General features: G+C 37.9%; 1 protein-coding gene across 4 annotated transcripts in view; it reads left to right on the top strand.

The window, feature by feature from the left end:
• The first annotated feature begins 609 nt into the window (after positions 1–609).
• LOC138052103 (uncharacterized) overlaps positions 610–6958 on the top strand; it is a 34385-nt gene continuing 28036 nt past the window's right edge. Inside the window, exons 1-2 of one of the 4 annotated variants that reach the window (XM_068898467.1) lie at positions 610–688; positions 4802–4844. The gene's annotated coding sequence lies outside the window, so the exon portion shown is untranslated. Of the gene's footprint in view, positions 689–2759; positions 4845–6885 lie in introns of those variants that run through there. The other 3 variants (XM_068898470.1, XM_068898466.1, XM_068898468.1) reach the window with 3 other exon arrangements.

Raw genomic sequence — 6958 nt, 5'->3', positions numbered from 1 at the left:
CCATGTACCTATTACGAGTAAAGTAAAACCATTAAAATGGGGGGCCACCGTGCTCGTTTCTTCGCAATACGATGATAAACGGATGGCAGAGGGGCAATTTCGGCTTCAAAATGATCATTTTCCGCGAAAGAACCAGGGGGAGTTCCAAAACAACACCTTCTTAACTGAGAAGAATTATCATGATTGTACTTAAAAGACCTTAAAAACTCTTGAATAGCAATAGCGGCGATTGTTGCCTCTTTTCAGATGGCCGGCGTGAAACGCCGCCATCTCCAAAGTCGAAATGTTATGCGAAGTATGATGTGCGGGCAGCAAAACAAGGGAATCACCTCTTTTTCCACAGGGGGGCCTCAATCGGATGCGAAATAGATTCATTTTTGGTAGGATTCGTTGAATGCCGCGATTTTCACCGATCACTCTGAAATTTGGCGTCTTTACTGGGGAGATATGTCCCCAGTTTCCCTGAAAATCTCGGCTTTGTAGCTTTCATGACGCCTACATGAGTACTATTCTGCTTCAGGCAATTTGTAGCCATGCGGAGCCATGCGAAGGCGAAATTTTCAACCGAACGCGGAGCGCTTTTACTAACGTTTTTCAGGCAAAAAATAACACTAGAGGCATCGGAAAGGATAAAGAAAAGGATTTTGGTTCATTTGATGGAAATTCAAGCCTTGAAATCGCTGAAAAGGTAAGATTATTTTCGCAGCGGTAAACTCTGGCCACGTGTACTTGTCATTACACAAGATTGTGTTTTTCGCTCAAGATATTCGCTTGTTCTTGCTCCAAATCTTACATATTTACCTTTATTACATGTCCAGCGAATTGTTTTATCCTCTGGGATGAATGTTCCGTCAAAAAAATCGGTGATTTGGGTGATTTTTGGCCAACAGAGGTCAATTATTCGCAATGCGATCGCTTCCGTTGCCGTTAGCAACAGGTCGCAAATTTGACACTTTTATCGCATTATCACATTACGCATTGATCGCCAATCCGATTATTCCTAAAAATCCAAAAATATTCGTGCGTTATCAGTTTTTTGTCAAATCTTGGTCAAAGAAAGCTGATAGAATGAGGAACATTTTTGTTGGTCATTAAAAAATTCACGTCAGCGTCTAGCGTTTCGTCAGCGTCTAGTAGGCTTAGCTACATAATTCCAGAAAAATTGTCCAAAATTCTTTGCGGAATTTCCCAAACAAAAGCTCTATAGAATTCTTTTAGAAATGTCTAAAATTCTCCAAAAGCTGTCTAAACTTCCGGAAATTCTTAAAAATTTCGTTTCTTTTAGTGCAAATCCGGAGTCCGAAACTACGGTGAGAAACCGCTGCTTAGATGCACTGTAGGACCCCTTTTGGTGAATTATATGAACGGACTGACCCCTCTTCTGGTAGGTTGGAATTAAAAAAAAAAAAATGTTTTGTCGACGTTTTTGCCTGTGAAAAATTTCCAACATGTCAGGTGAAAGTTCAAATTGCTCTAAAATTCGCGAAATTGTCAATTTTTTTTCTAAAATACCTGAAAGTTTGTAAAATTCTTTTTAATGTCTAAAATTCCCAAAAAAATTCCGGAATTATGTAGCGAAGCCTAGTGTCTAGTGTACTTTCTGAAATAACTTTTAGAAGTAGCCGAGTGATTGACATTCGGGATTGAGCAAAGAATAATAGTAATAATAATACTGATAATAATAGTAAAATTTTATTATTTTAAAGACGGTAACGAAGATTATGATAATGACTAGTAATTTCTAAATGAAAGGGAAGTGCTGCGAGAATAGAGTCAGTTACTGTAACGATGGAAATGTAGTTTATTTGTTAAAAAATAAAAATGATCACTACATCATGGTAGAAACTTAGTACATCCATAATGTAAGTTAAATTCACTATAATAGGAGATACATGAGTTACCTGCGCATTATTGACGTTGAAAGCTGCTGGGCATTTGTACTGTAAGCTCGTCTACTGAAAATCCTAATTTAAGGCACAGGGATCCCAAATGTCAAGAATAGTAAGCTGCTCAACGGTGCTCGCAGCAATAAGAATTAGCATAATCACTGCCACTTCGTATACAACGATCGACTTCTAGTTACTGGGTATCCAGTCAGAATCTGCGTTTCATTTCTCCGTATTTTTTTTTCTGTGTCATGAAAAGTCTTGCCTGTCACTCCCCTGCTTAGTGGTGTCTTTGTGCATAGAGTCTTCTGTGCGTATTTTGTTAGGTTTGAGGGGGCTGGGGTAATGCATAGATTTCTCTGGTGCACATAGGAGAACATTTAATTAACCTGAAAATTATGGCCTTATGGTTTTAGTGGATCTTTAAACAAAATATACCGTCCCTCATGGAGTTCATAAATGGAACGTTGATTGGATGAACAAGACAGGCGGTGAAAAATAAATATCTGGAATCTTTAAAGCGACGAGTAATGGTCTTCAACAACAATTTCATTTTTTGCCGTTGGATATCAAGTGAGCTTTGTTTCTAATATTTTACAAACTTGGTATTATATACAACACCGAAATTAAATGGCAATTTTTTTATGGATTTAACAAAGCATTGAAGGAATCGAAAGCCTTGAATGCACCACAGTGTTTACTGAAGTCGCATCTAAGTTGTCTGGCAATTTGCATTTATTTTGTAATCGACTCTGCAAAGATAAAAAAATTGGAAATGTGACAGTGAAGAATTATTTGAATGAAAGCTTGTTGTCTCTTTTGTGCTTCATTATTTACGGTCAAGATTCTTTTGAAAAAGGGTTTGATGTGAACTGTCAGAAATTTATTTAATTGCATATTCGTTGTGACAAGGATTGTGTGTCTTGTTTGCACGCACGCAATTGAAATAGGAAGGGTTCACGAAAATAAACAGGTCTGTTGGAAGCGTGCTTGAGCTTCAACAAATGAGCTCCAAAATCAGCAAAAAATTGTGACGCTGATGAATAATAAAGTAGCTGCTATTTCCAAAACGATGGAATTACCTGGTGATAAATAACCTCGTCTTGGAGAGTTAAGTGTTGACTTTGCAGAAATACTGGTCAACCTCAAGAGTTAGGCGATTCTGATCTTTGTGTTGAATTCGCACATTAATTTTCTTGTCAAACTTTATAACACTTGAAAGAAAAAGAAAACTAACATCATTTGACACAGATGCTTCAACGTTTCGTGAGTAAACACGCCGTGGTAACATGATCACGGCACCCGCTGAATTCGATGTCACTTTCGATTTTGCGATTTTTAAATTACTTGTGCAGCCAAAAGTACAATAACAAAATTCAACTGAGCAAAAATCCCTCAAAATGTTTTTCGCTGTTGGTAACTTTTCATATTCGGGGTTCAAAATTAATGTTGCTTTCATGTTGTAATTTTGTTGCTGATGGCAAAACATTTCTCGATCGACCGTCCTGAAAACTTCCTTCTGCTCTTCCTAAAAACTGTGTATCAATATTTAGATACTTTTTCATCAATATTTGTTTTGCATAAAGCAAGATAACAAAATCTGTACCTTACTTAGTTCGCATTTTTGAGCGTTAAAATAGAATTTTCGGTCCTGTGCTTCTGTTACAAAGTGGTATATTTTTTAGGTCACTCATCCAGATACCAACCCCGCCGGACAGGGATTAACGTCAGTGAACTTTTGTATTACATAGCTGTCGGATGCTGGGAGTGCACGCTTAAACTTGTAGTGTAATGAAGTTGTGAGGGAACTTGAAAATGATCAGCATGTCATCGTAGAAGTCAATGTTTTTCGATTCCCTTTTATTTTTTTCAATCTTTCTGGGTTTAGTACTTTGCTAGTAACCACATGTCTTCTCAGGGGGCTATTTACCTAAGACTTCTACCATGGCACTACAATGATATACAATACCAAAACAACATCGTGTACTATTAGAGCTACATATTACGGAAAGACAACTTGAATCTCGTGGAAGACAGTTGACAATATGGAATAAATGGCTAGATGTTACTGCACTACCACGCGTACGCAATGCGTTCCTATTTTTTCTAAAAATGACAGGAATTTTTTCTTTCTGACAAATGATTTATAGGGTGGTATCCAGATTTTTTACCTCCGAAAAAGATCAGTTTCGTGGTATGAACATGTGAGCCAAAGGGCCTCTGCTGGCACGACTTCTGGGTGACCCCTTAAATGGTCTTAATAACCCCCGACTTGAAAAAATGCCTGGAACGCTGCAGTTCAATTCCATCTAAGTCAGTCCCTTCTGTTTTTGAGTAACACGTACCACAGGCAACCAAGTGTACGCTCATGGAGCGTCTAGTTTCTTTATCTTTTAATTCATCTCAGTATGGACCGATGGATAAACATGTCCATGGAGGTGTGCAATAAGGAGAATTTTCAAGAAAATCTCAAAGTAAAGGCAATAAACTCTATCAAACTTTAATATAGCCTGCGTATCAAGCGGGATATTTTTATTGCAGGATTATTTTAACATGCGGGAGTAAATTGATGGTTGCTTCGTTGGGATTTCCAAATTACTAGTCCCCATGCTGGTTGCAGCTCACTCGCTGCCACAACCATCGTACTTGCGAGTGTTTAAATAATCCTGCGGTAAAATATCGCGCCAGCTACGCAGGCTAACTCTAATAATATGAGAGTTTTTCTTATAATAGTATATGGCGTTCAGTGTATCGTTGCCTCTAAGAGCAGATGTTAGTGGTGCTCTTTACCCATTAGTCCTCACGCGCGCGTTGAAATGTTCTCCACATGGCGTCATTGATTGCAAACAAAAACGTATGCTTATTATTGCTTATCATATCATTGAAGTTAGCTAAAAAAGAATTACTACTGGTAGGTGGCAAGACAAGAAGAAGAAGAAGAAGAAAAAAAAAATAAAGGTAGGATAATATAACTGAATACGACTCTCGAGTCCAATAGAGTGTTGAAACCATGGGTATGAAATCGAAGTCGGTTGAGCTGCAGGTTTTTTAATATAAGCTCTTATAAAATACGTTTCGACAAATCTTTTAGTTTTGAAATCGATCATATTGAGTACAACAAAATAAGATTACTTACCGCAGGGGGATTTAACTTGGGAGATACTTTCATTCTCTTTTACCCACGATTGCTGGCTGCACTTACATGAAAAACTTTCGCTTCTTCATGATGCAATTGGCTTTGAAAAGCTGAAGCCATTCTGCAGTGATCCTGGCAAAAATTTTGAATCGTCTGACATTACGACAACGAAATGGTGTTTTAGCTCACTATAGTTCAAATCTCTGAGCAGTTTAAATCACGAATTGTTTTCGTACTTAACTTACCAAAAGAGAATCATGAGAAATGCCATAATGTACCTAACATATTGACAGAATAAGCCTCGTGTGAGCTTCAGATAAACATGAATTCATTGTGAATTGAGTGGGCACATTTCAGCTCCAAAGAATAGCCGGGCAATTAACGTCTGCAACAGCTGCTTTCCTTAGCGACTAGGTTGAATGATAATTTTTCTCTAAAAGGAGTATATTTTTTGTCGTGTCGGCTTTAGCTATCAGGTAAATAAACTGTCTCTTGAATTCCCATGGTTGGTAATAAAGAATCAATAAAATTTCAGCTTCAATTTTTAATTGCCGTCTGAAATTGTGTTTCGATATCGTAGTAATAAGTTTTTCATAACCGCCGGACCTACCAAGGAAGACTTCACCTGAATTAGAATTCAGTACTTCTTGTTCACCCAAAAATGATGCTATAATGAAACTTAAACTGAAGAAACCCGATGAAATAGAGTCAATTATTTAGAATTCAGGAGTATTTTCATTTCAAACAAAATAATAATTAACGGAAGCGGATTTACTGTAAAAACGCTGCTCCATGGACTGAAATAAATTTGTCCTGTCAAACATCAATCATATTTGTGTATTTAGCTGCTTTGATCCGTATATATCCTGTCCTTTCAACAAAACTTCCCAAATTCTTGATACGCAATCACATGACCAAGAAACATTGGTTAAAAAATGTCCGCAGAAAGAATATGATTCAATAAAGGCCGTGGTCAATATTTAGCAAAGTAGAGATGTATTGGTGCACAATATTTCGGCTGGCTTATCACGCCCTATTTCGGTACAATGATTCGGAAAAATAAAACTCTTGTGACAGTCAATTGAAAGGAAAAACACCGCTTTATTTCTTTCATGCATATGGTCGAATAAACGTACTTCTGGATTTGTCTGATAATTATTTGATTGCCACTGAATTCAGTCAAAATGAAATAAATGACGCCTTTACGGTCAATCTGTTTTGCCTGCTGTGATCGACTGAATTAATCTGCCAGTCTTCCTTCAAGGATTGCCAAACCTGTGTGCTTTCGAAAAAAAACATTACACAAATACCAAATCAATTCACAAGACTCAGAAATAGAAAAAGGAACAATAAACTGGGTTGGGTCAGAATAGTTTTGATGTCAGCGTGATGTGCGATATTAGATATTGGAGAGCTTCAGCAAAGCAGCCATGAACTTTTTAAACTTAGATCACGGGCAGAATTTTGCAAGGGAAACGATCAGCTACATATTAAAAAAATGCCAGAGGAGCTCTGGTTCTTTTCAGGAGCTTTGCTTGCAAATATGCACTTGTACAATTATTTAGATCTGGCATTATTAAGCCCGGTTTCCAAATAGTCGTCCCTGTCGTTACAATCGTCTCTGTCGCTTCAAATTTTTGGAAGCGACAGGGACGATCATATGGAAACGCTCTAGCGATCACCCGGGAGGATCCCGGGACGATCCTTGCGACAGAAACGATTAGTCGTCCAAGATAGACTCGAGTTCTATCCTTGCGACAGAGACGACCGGAAAAGACTCTCAAGCGATCGCATATTTTTAATGGAAACCGGGTTCAAACGGTAGAAGCGACAGAAGCGTTGGGACATATCCCACGATGCACCTGATTGCTTACTTCACTTCCATATACACGCTTCAAAATGGCGGCAAGCAACTCGAATAACACCTCTACATTTA

This window comes from Montipora capricornis, chromosome 6 (assembly GCF_036669925.1).
Source record: "Montipora capricornis isolate CH-2021 chromosome 6, ASM3666992v2, whole genome shotgun sequence".
NCBI lineage: Eukaryota > Metazoa > Cnidaria > Anthozoa > Scleractinia > Acroporidae > Montipora > Montipora capricornis.
This window is presented reverse-complemented; position numbering and strand designations above follow the sequence as displayed.